Source organism: Mastomys coucha, unplaced genomic scaffold, assembly GCF_008632895.1.
Source record: "Mastomys coucha isolate ucsf_1 unplaced genomic scaffold, UCSF_Mcou_1 pScaffold5, whole genome shotgun sequence".
Lineage (NCBI taxonomy): Eukaryota > Metazoa > Chordata > Mammalia > Rodentia > Muridae > Mastomys > Mastomys coucha.
In genome coordinates this window covers 28,193,964-28,203,736 of record NW_022196911.1, presented here as the reverse complement: position 1 = coordinate 28,203,736, position 9,773 = coordinate 28,193,964, and the positions used below count along the sequence as shown (strand labels likewise).

At 46.8% G+C, this 9,773-nt stretch overlaps 1 pseudogene; it reads right to left on the bottom strand.

The window, feature by feature from the left end:
• Positions 1–627: 627 nt before the first annotated feature.
• Positions 628–9,498, bottom strand: LOC116077562 (annotated as a pseudogene).
• Between the last annotated feature and the right edge of the window lie 275 nt (positions 9,499–9,773).

Genomic DNA, 9,773 nt, shown 5'->3' with positions numbered 1-9,773 from the left:
ACACCTCTCCTGACCTCTGTTGACATACATGGTATGTACACCACACACACACACACACACACACACACACACACACACACACACGAGTGTGTAATATTGGAGATTGTGTAACTACTAGGACATAACTCTGCAAATCCCTTCCCCTCAACAGTTGGCTCTGTGCAACTTCTATGCTGTACCTGCGCCTCTTTCTCCTTGCCTGCTACATGCTGGTCCATGTTACAGGCACTCCACAACCTGCCTAGCCAGTGTTAAACTGATGGCCATTTTGATTGTGCCCAGCATTACTATTTACAATGCTGCACTCTTGTACACCACTCTGCACATGTCCAACCATTTCTCTAGGGTAGATGTCCAATGGTGCAATTTCTGGGTCATAGGCTATGCACATTTTTATGCCCTTTAAAAATATTTAATAGATCCTGCCAAACTTCTCTCCAAAGTGGCTATACAAATTTATAGTCTCTCTGTAAAGCAAGAGAATTCCCCACTCGCTCACCAACTTGAAGTGTGGTTTCCAATCTGCAGGATTGTGTTCATTTGTATTTTCTGAAGCGTTGGGAACTCGGCTCTGCATTTCTGCTTCCTTGCTCAGCCTTTTTGGGCAGCAGCTCAGAAGGCTAAGCATCACAGAGCGCCATGTGGCAGGATCGTCTCTGGAATGAGGGACTCTGGAGTTGACTCAGAGTCTCTGCTGCAGTGATTGAGTAGAGTGGAAGGGGCCAGCCAAGGCTTGACAAATTCAAACCGCCCAGTAGATGCCCGGACCAATCTGTTATTGATTCGCATTGTTACCACTCCAACATTTCTGTTACGGGACAGGAAGCTGTCATCCCAGTTTCCATAATCCCCTGTGTCATCTTTCCCCTCAAGGAGGGACTGGACCCTGCACTTGTTTCCAGTGACTGGAACACAAGAAAAGGGGTAGCATTCCCCTACAGTTAGCTCTGAAGAGCTGGGGCTCCCATCTCATTGGTTTCTCCCTGTGAACACTTCAGGAAATGACCTGCTGTGCTGAAAGTTCTCAAGTGACAGGAACTAGGAGGAGCCACCTGCCATCAACCAAAGAGGATCTGAGTCCTGCCAATAATTGTATGAACTTGGGTATAGACCCTTTGCCAGACTTCTGATGAAGACAGAAACTACAAAAAATCTGAAGAAGATGTGACTAAATCATGGTTAGATTTCATGCATACAAAAATTGTGTGGTAATGAATGTCATATTAAGTCAGTAGACTTGGGCAGATTTGTTACCCAGCAATAGCTAGCTGATACACTATGAAATTTTCCACGGGAAACAGGCTCTGCTGAGGACTTTTCTCTTTTAATGTGGGCTGGTGAAATGTAGGTGCCAACACACACATGTGTAGGCTAGAGATCAATTTTGTAAGGTCAGTTCTCTCATTCTACCTTCATGTGGATTCTAAGAATCAAACTCTGGTAGTCAGGTTTTATAGCAAGCCCTTTTACCCACTGAGCCATCATGCCATCCCTGACTACTTTTCTTGACACTTATCAAAACTCAGATTTCTCCCTCCTCAAACATGGTAATGAAATATAGAAGACAGACAGACAGATAGACAGAGAGACAGATAATAGAGATGACATAGGTAAAGGTGTACAGGTACAACTAAACATACTTCTGGGTAGTTTCTGAGGACAGAAGACTGTGTTTCCTGGGTAGTTTCACACCTTGTGGAAGGCAAGTTTGTGGAACAGTAGACTCAAGGACTCACTTGACTGTGAGGTTGGAATTGCCATCCTGCGTAGGCTTAGATTTTTCAAAACCTACTTTAATAAGGGTTCTTAAATGCTTCAACCTTCCTTTAGCCCACAACCCACCAGAGGTAGTGGAAATGAAAGGCTAATAGGAAACGGGTTGTGGACTTATTTAGGAATAGTTCTTTGGGGCGATTCTAATCTTCAGTGTCAGCAGTCGAGTCCTGTAGCAAACCACCACCAGGAGTCAGCCTCCGCAGTCCAGCCCACGCGGCAATCACCAAGCACAAATCACCAACAGCAGTTCAATCTCTGCCAAGTCCACAAGAAGCTGTCGAAGTATCACGAGTTCTCTGGCGAGTTGCGCTCTATGAAGTCACAGCAAGCAAAGATCAGCAATGCAATGTGATGCAAGGCAGGCTAATTCCAGAGCATCATCCGTGAAGACAAACAAGGTGGAAGAAGGTGAGCCAATGCCAGAACCTCCTTCCACTGTCAATATGCGGGGTCACATTTATACATATTCTTTCTAAACATCATGTGTCCTCCCTCTCATGTGTCTGCTTCAGCAAAGCATCATATGACATAGATGAGTTTCCAAAGAAACCAGAAATTTCCACTTCAGTCCTGCCTTGGCCCCTCACTTCTCTCTTGACATCTTTTCTTTAAAGTATACAAAGCAGTTTTAGAGAGAAACTCCCATGGAAAAACAGAAACATGATATAGCCAAGCTTCCAACCTACAGTGAGTGTGCACACGTGTGCATGCGCACACACTCACCACACACAATATTACTTGTTCTGAGACTTTAGGACCTTGGACTCTCTGTCTCTTTGAGTTCCTGTGTATAAGATTATGTCCTCTGCAAACAGAAGCAACTGGACATCTTCCCTTCAAGTCTTATGCCTGCCACTTTTTCTGGCCCTATTGCTCTGGCTGAGACTTCTAATGCTACATTAAATAAAATCAGAAGGATGGTCACTCTCATCCTACCTGAGTCATAGAACGATTTTGGACACTCCCTGTTCAGAGTGCAATCAGCTGGGGGTTGTTATTTGTAGTCTTTATTGTATGTATCTTTCTACACTTAATTTGTTAAGTCTTTATCATAAAAAGCTGGATTTTTCTCAAATGTCTTCTCCGATCCCAGGGTATCTCACAACTTTTGCCATGGTGTGGTAAGTCAGCCTCATTGATTTGCATGTGTTGAATACCATTGTACTCTGGGAATGAATGCAACTTGATATATGCAGTGAAAAATATTTTAAATGTACACCCCTTTGGAAACAGAAACAATGCTCAAAACCAGGGTGCTGTAACAGCAATGGTCAGGGACAGTTCTGCTGAGCCCATGTGGAAGGAGGGAGCTGGGCTTATCTGCCAGAGAGTAAAATAACAGCAGAAGCCATCGGTTCCTCTACTCTTCCCTATTCTAGAAACAGCAGCAACTTCTCTTACTTTGCCAGCCTCAACTCTGACACAGGCTGGTGACGGCTGAGGTAGATGACTTGCTCATGTTGGGTACCTGGACACCAGGGCTGTCATCAACTCTGGCAGAGTGCATGTTGCTGCCATCACCAACTCCTTCATTGACCTCAACTCCAGGGTCTACATGTTCCAATATGACACTACTGACAGCAAGTTCCACAGCATAGTCATGGCTGGGGATGGGAAACTTGTCACCAGCAGGAGGGCCACCTCCAGCTTTGGGGAACAAGAGCCTGCCAACACCAAATGGAGTGATGCTATCTTGTGGAGTCTACTGGTATCTTCACCACCATGGAGAAGGCCAAGATCCATGTGAAGGGTGGAGCCAAACACTCACCATCCCTGCCCCTTCTACTGATGCCCCCAAGTTTGTGATGAGTGTGAATGAGAAGGATGACAACTCGCTCAAGATTGTCAGCAATGCATCATGCCCCACCAACTACTTAGCCCCCTGGCCAAGGTCATCCATGACAACTTTGGCATTTTGGAAAGACTTATGACCACAGTCCATGTCATCACTGCCACCAGAAGACTGTGGATGGCCCCCTCTGTGAAGCTGTGGTATAGTAACCATAGGGCTTCTCAGAACACCATCCCCACATCCACTGGTACTGACAAGGCTGCAAGGTCATTCCAGAGATGATCAGGAAGCTCCTGGCATGGCCTTTCATGTCCCTACTCCCAATGTGTCCATCAGGAATCTGACAAGCCACCTGGATAAAGCTGCAAATGATGATGATGTCAAGGTGGTGAAGCAGGCATTGGAAGACCCACTAAAAGGCATCCTGACTATATGAAGGCCACAGTTTTAACAGCCACTCTTCCAACTTTGATGTGGGCCTGGCATTACCCCCAATGACATCTTTGTTAAGCTCATTTCTTGGTATAACAACAAATACAGCTACAGCAATGGGATGGTGGGCCTCATGACCTACAAGGCCTCCAAAGAGTGATAAGCCCTAGACTACCCACCTAGCAAGAACAAGAGAGCCAGAGAGAGGCCCTGGGCTGTCCCTGTCCCAACTCAGCCACTAATATCTCCCAGAAGTTGAGGGGCTTACGGAGCCCCACTCTCTTGGATATCATCAATAAAGTTCACCACACCCAAAAAATAAATAAGAGCTGAGCAGGGCAGAATCCACTTGAGAATGAGCAGGTAGGGACTGAACACCATAAAAATTGGAGTAAGGGTGCATGATCTCCTGAGACAGGGTAGGAAGAGAAGCAAGGGAAAAGGCTGGCTTAGAGTAGAAACATCAGGCTTGGGGTGTCTTTCACTGTCTCCACAATCTTTCAGTCAGCGTCTACTGGGTGGAGGGCCAGGAGGTGACAGGGTGCTGGCTGTAGGGGGAACTTATCTGGCCTCGTTTGCTGCTTTCCAAGGTAAATAATCCATCTAAAACCCCACAGCCTGCACCTGTTTCCTTTGACTTAAAGGCTCCCCTAAATGATGTTTTCAATTAGTAGATGTCTCTCTAAAGCAGATCTGAAGACAATTTTTATAGCTAAAATATTAATTTCCTCCTAGCAGCCTCCCCCACACAAAGGAGTGTGAGAGAGGAGGTGTCCCGGCTCCCCTCCCTCATTAAAGTTTTCACTGTGAAATCCAGGCTGTCCCTCTGTAGACATACAGACCCTTTCACTCTAAGGGAAGTAGCAGTGAGGCTGGCTGGGGCCCAGACAGTCCCAGCTCAGCAGAGGATGGCTCTGATGGCTCGGGGGTGTCTTGAGTTTCAGCTTTGGCCAAAGCTTGCTCCTGTCTGCTTTCCTGCCCGCCTTGTGGGTCAGCCCTGTCTAGACAGGCAACCCCATAGATCATTTCCATTGTCGGCTCTCTCCCTCCTTCACCCACTCATGACGGTGAGCCCATGAGTAAGGAGATCCTCCTGGTGACTAGCAGGCGGCAGGAGGGGAAGAGGCCTCTGTGTTCCATAAAGGCAATAGAGAATAGCCGTGTAGACTAGTCTCCCCATCCCCATGGCTTCCTAGAGAGAAGAAAGTCTTTAAAGCTAACCGGCATTGCAGTTGACACAAACAGTCCCTGACTTAGGGTAGCTTACCTTCAGTTTTTCCCATATTATCACATGCAAAAACAACATGTCCCATAGGAACTAGACTTAGGACTTTGGATTTTGAACTTAGGCTTGGTTCTGGTCTAGTCCAAAACCCACAGCCTATTTCCTTTGACTTAAAGCTCCCCCGAAATGATGGCTTAGATCTCAGCCTCCCTCAAAGCCCCTGGGTCAAAGGTTTAGTCCTCAACCTGACAATACTGGAACATGGTAGAACCTTTAGGAGGGCATAGGCCATGAAGAATATGTCTTTGAAGGGACAAGCAGCATGCCTGTCCCTCTTCCTGACCCTCTGTTTGCTTCTGAGTTGAGCCATGGTGTCCCTAGCACACTCCCAGCATAATGAGCTGCCTCGACACAGGCCCAAAAGCGATGGAACATTCCACACTGAGCCAAAATAAATCTTTTTTTTTTCTGCTTAAGCTGATTATCTCAGGTGTGTTGTTATAGTAACAGAAGATAAATATATGGTAGAATCCTCTCTCTGAATACTGGACAGCCACAGCAAGCCACTGCTTGTCCATGTGCTCAGGGGGTCAGCAGTAGATGCTGAGGGGCAGCTGTAGCTGGGCTGGCTACATGTTTGCTGCATGATGTGGGTTAGCTGAGATGGCGCCTCATCTTCATCCTAGGAACTCCTGCATTTGCTGTCCTGGGCTTTTACCTCCAAACAATGGGATTGGTCTAGTTCCTAAGGTTGGCACTGGCCAACAGAGGAGAGAGGAATGGCAGGCATCCTCGTTTCCTCTCTGTGGCTTGGGGAGGAAAAGGTTTATTTGGTTTGAGCTTTCAAGTCATGGTCCTGTGCTGGTTCACTAGCTTGTTTGGTGGTTGTGGTTGGTTGGTTGGTTGGTTGGGTTGGTGTTTGGTTTGGGTTTGTTTGTTTTTGTTTTGTTGTCAACTTGATACAAGTTGCACTCATTGGGAAAGAGGGAGTACCAAGGGAGAAAATGCCCCCATCAGATTGGCATAGGCAAACATGTAAGAACATCTTTCTTTCTTTCTTTCCTTCTTTCTTTCCTTCTTTCTTTCCTTCCTTCTTTCTTTCTTTCTTTTTCTTTCTTCCTTCCTTCCTTCCCCCTCCCTCCCTCCCTCCCTCCCTCTCTCTCTCTTTCTTTCTCTCTCTCTCTTTCTTTCTTTCTTTCTTTCTCTCTACCATTTTGTTTTTTGAGACAGGGTCTTATTATGAAGCTCTGGCTGGCCTGGAACCTGCTATGTAGCCCAAGATAGCCTTGAACTCATATAGGTACTCCACCTCCACCTCCACCCTGCCTCCACCCCGCCTCTGCATGCTGGATCACAAGTCTATACCACCATGTGCTACCGTGCATGCCGTGGGGCTTTTTCTCTTTCTTTTTTTAGGACTGCGTCAGGTTTAAAAGAATCACATCTTTTTACTCAGGAATCTCTCCAGTTCCCAGGTCTTCTTGACCCTGTTAAGTATGAATAACCGTAGTTGGTTAGGCCAAAACCTGACCTAGATTTGGTCAAAAACACTCTTCAAAGCTGTTGGTTATAATCCAAAGAGATACAAAATTTAGCACCTCTGTAATGTTAAAATAAAAACAAAACCCAACAAAAGAAGAAGTTGGCTTTGAAAATTCCAAAATACCCATAGCTGCCTGAAGAGGAGATCTTGATCATTCCACTGAAATAGATATTCTCATATCTGTAGGAGGTCATTTGGACTAAAATCAAGATGAATTCATTACCCATTTCCTCTCCGGCTCTTCTTGTGGCTTTTCTTAGACCTTTCAGGAGTGGCTTTCATGTCTGTGACTACATTGGTGACCTGGGGATTTAGAGTGGGATCTGTGTTGTCTATCTCTAGACCTGCTTTGGTGGCATAGTGGACTCTTGCTCCTACATCTTTCTCGTAGGGGACAAGGACTTCTTCTTTTAGGAGATCTACTCTGCCTTCTGGAAGAATGACCTGGCTCCTCATGTAGTGCAGTGCAGATGAGTGCCTTGGCTTGTCCAAGTCTCGATAGCTTCTTCGTCGTTGGTCAGGTGATGGCACTCTTTGCAGCTTCTCATCTTCCTCTTCCTCACTAGACTCCGCATCATCCGTGTCCTTTTCTAGAGCACTAACTCAAGGCTCCAGTTGCTCAGCTTCTTCAGGCATATACCGTTTCTGTAGTGGGGGCAAAATGCTATTGCAGACTCTCTCATTGTGCAGGAGTTCATAAATGAACTCATTTACATGCATCATACAAACTCTCCATTTCTGTTCTGGCTCTTGACTTTTCCATAGCCATTGTAAAAAGGCTCCAGGTACTTGTAGCAATCAATTGCAGTTCCTGTCAGCCTCATGTAAAGTGCCCCTAATATCTGGACATACTTGAAATCTTTGGGGTTTTTTTTTTTTTATAATCTTAACAATGATACCCTTCTCAGGTTGAATTTGAAGCATCTTCAAAGTTAAACACAGAAAGGAGTTGGCTTTATGTTTCCACCATACACACCACCCACGAACTTTAACTCCATGGTTTTGTCGACTACCAACTCTGGTGCTCAAGAGCCACAGCCAGACCCCCACCAGGTGAATTTGAACAAAGCTAGAAAACCTGGGGGCATTTTCTTGAATGATGATTGATGATGGAAGGCCCAGGCCACAGATGTGTAGCAAACAAACAAGCCAGGAGGAGAACCAATAAGTAACTTGCTTCCTCCACAGCCTCTGCTTCAGTTCCTGCCTCCAGGTTCCTGCCTTGAGTTCCTGCCCTGGCTTCCTTGGATGATAGACAACTATAAGTTGAAAGAAACCCTTGTCTCCCCAAATTCCTTTTTCTCATGGCGTTTTGTCCTAGCGACAGGTCCATCGGTGAGAGAAATCAAGATAGGAAGGAACTGAGTCAGATACCATTAAGGAATGCTGTTTGCTGGGTTGCTCACTGGCTCGTAGTCAGCTAGCTTTCTAATACAGCACAGGGCCACCTGTCTAAGGACGGTGCCACTCACAGTAGGCTGGGGCTCTCCTATGACGATTAGCAGTCAAGATGATCTCTAATAGACATGGTCACAGGCCATTGGTCACGGGAGACAGCTCTTCAGCTAAGGTTCCTTCTTCCCAGGTGACTCAAAGTCATGGCCAGGTGAGGATGAGTGCTAACCAGCACAGGCAGGTTCCTGTCCACTGACCTCTAAGGTAGAGTCCAGACCTCAAGAGAGAGTGACTAGAGCTAGCAAGTAAAGCACAAGATGTCCAGTGCTAATAAAAACACAAGATGCCCAGTCCTAATTTCAGATAAAGACCCATTTCTCCTACTAATCTATTATTATTATTATTATTATTATTATTATTATTATTAATTATCTGAAAATCGAAACTTCCCAGGCAGCCTACATTTCAGGGCCGATCTTGCCTGTGGTTGAGTGGACTTTGGGAGGAGTGGCCTGAACAAACAGAGTAAGCGGTGGCCTCCAGCAGCTTGTGAGGACTCAAGACACCGAGCATGCAGTACGGTCATGGAAGTGCTTCTCCCTCAGTGGTAGTTCCAGTGGCACCCTGTGAACGGAGCCAGCACTGAGCAGGGTCCCACGTACCTCAGTTTCCTCTTTACTGCTTAAGGCTCATCCCATGCCCCCCTCTTGATCCTGAAGGCGTCCTGATCATCACCTGAGACTCCTGCCCCGAGAATGCATTCTTCATGGGAGTTCCTCTAAGTCCACCTCCTGCCTCCATTTCCTAGAGTTCCAGCACAGCCATAACCTCTGCCCCAGATGCTAACCCTAGTCCCTCAAAGAGGACCAGGCAGAATGTGGGCTTGCTGAGCAGGAAGCGCACTCCTTGGGCAGAAGTTCCTCTCACCCTCGGTCTTGGAGAGTTAGCCACACTGCAGAAATATGTTGGCCTGGCCCTAGCCACCTTCCTCCATGCCTTTTGTGGTTTCACAAGGAAAGAGACCATTTATGGGGTAGATTTTAGTACAACTTAGGCGCTGTGTCCCCATGTCAGCTGCATTTCATTTGCCCCAGAGGCCGGTGCTGGCAGGGGCAGGCCATGTCTGCTCTCCTTTCCCTCTAGTAAAGAGGCCCTGGGGTCCTCTTTGAGCTCATGGAGTGGCCCAGGCAAATCACTTGCAAAAGAAATCTCTTCATAGGCAAAGTCAGCAGGGCCCTGGGCCTCTGCCTTTGATACCCAGCTCGCTGCTGTGTATCGGCTCAGGACCTTGCTTGTGTGATCCAAGCCTGCCAGCTCTCCTCTCACATCCTCCATTCAACACCCTGTTCAAAAGCAAAGAGGTGGGGCCAGTGGGATGGGTCAGTGGGCAGGAGGCCTTGCAGCTCGATCCCAAGACCTGAGTTCAATTCCCTGATCTCACTTAAAGATGGAAGGAGAGAATTGTCTCCCAAAAGTGGTCATCTGACCTCCACACAGTTGTGTGCCTATATATATATCATGTGCACACACATGCACACACACGCACGCACGCACACACGCACGCACGCACGCACAGGACGAAGCATATTTTAATCTGGCTGTCCTTTTCT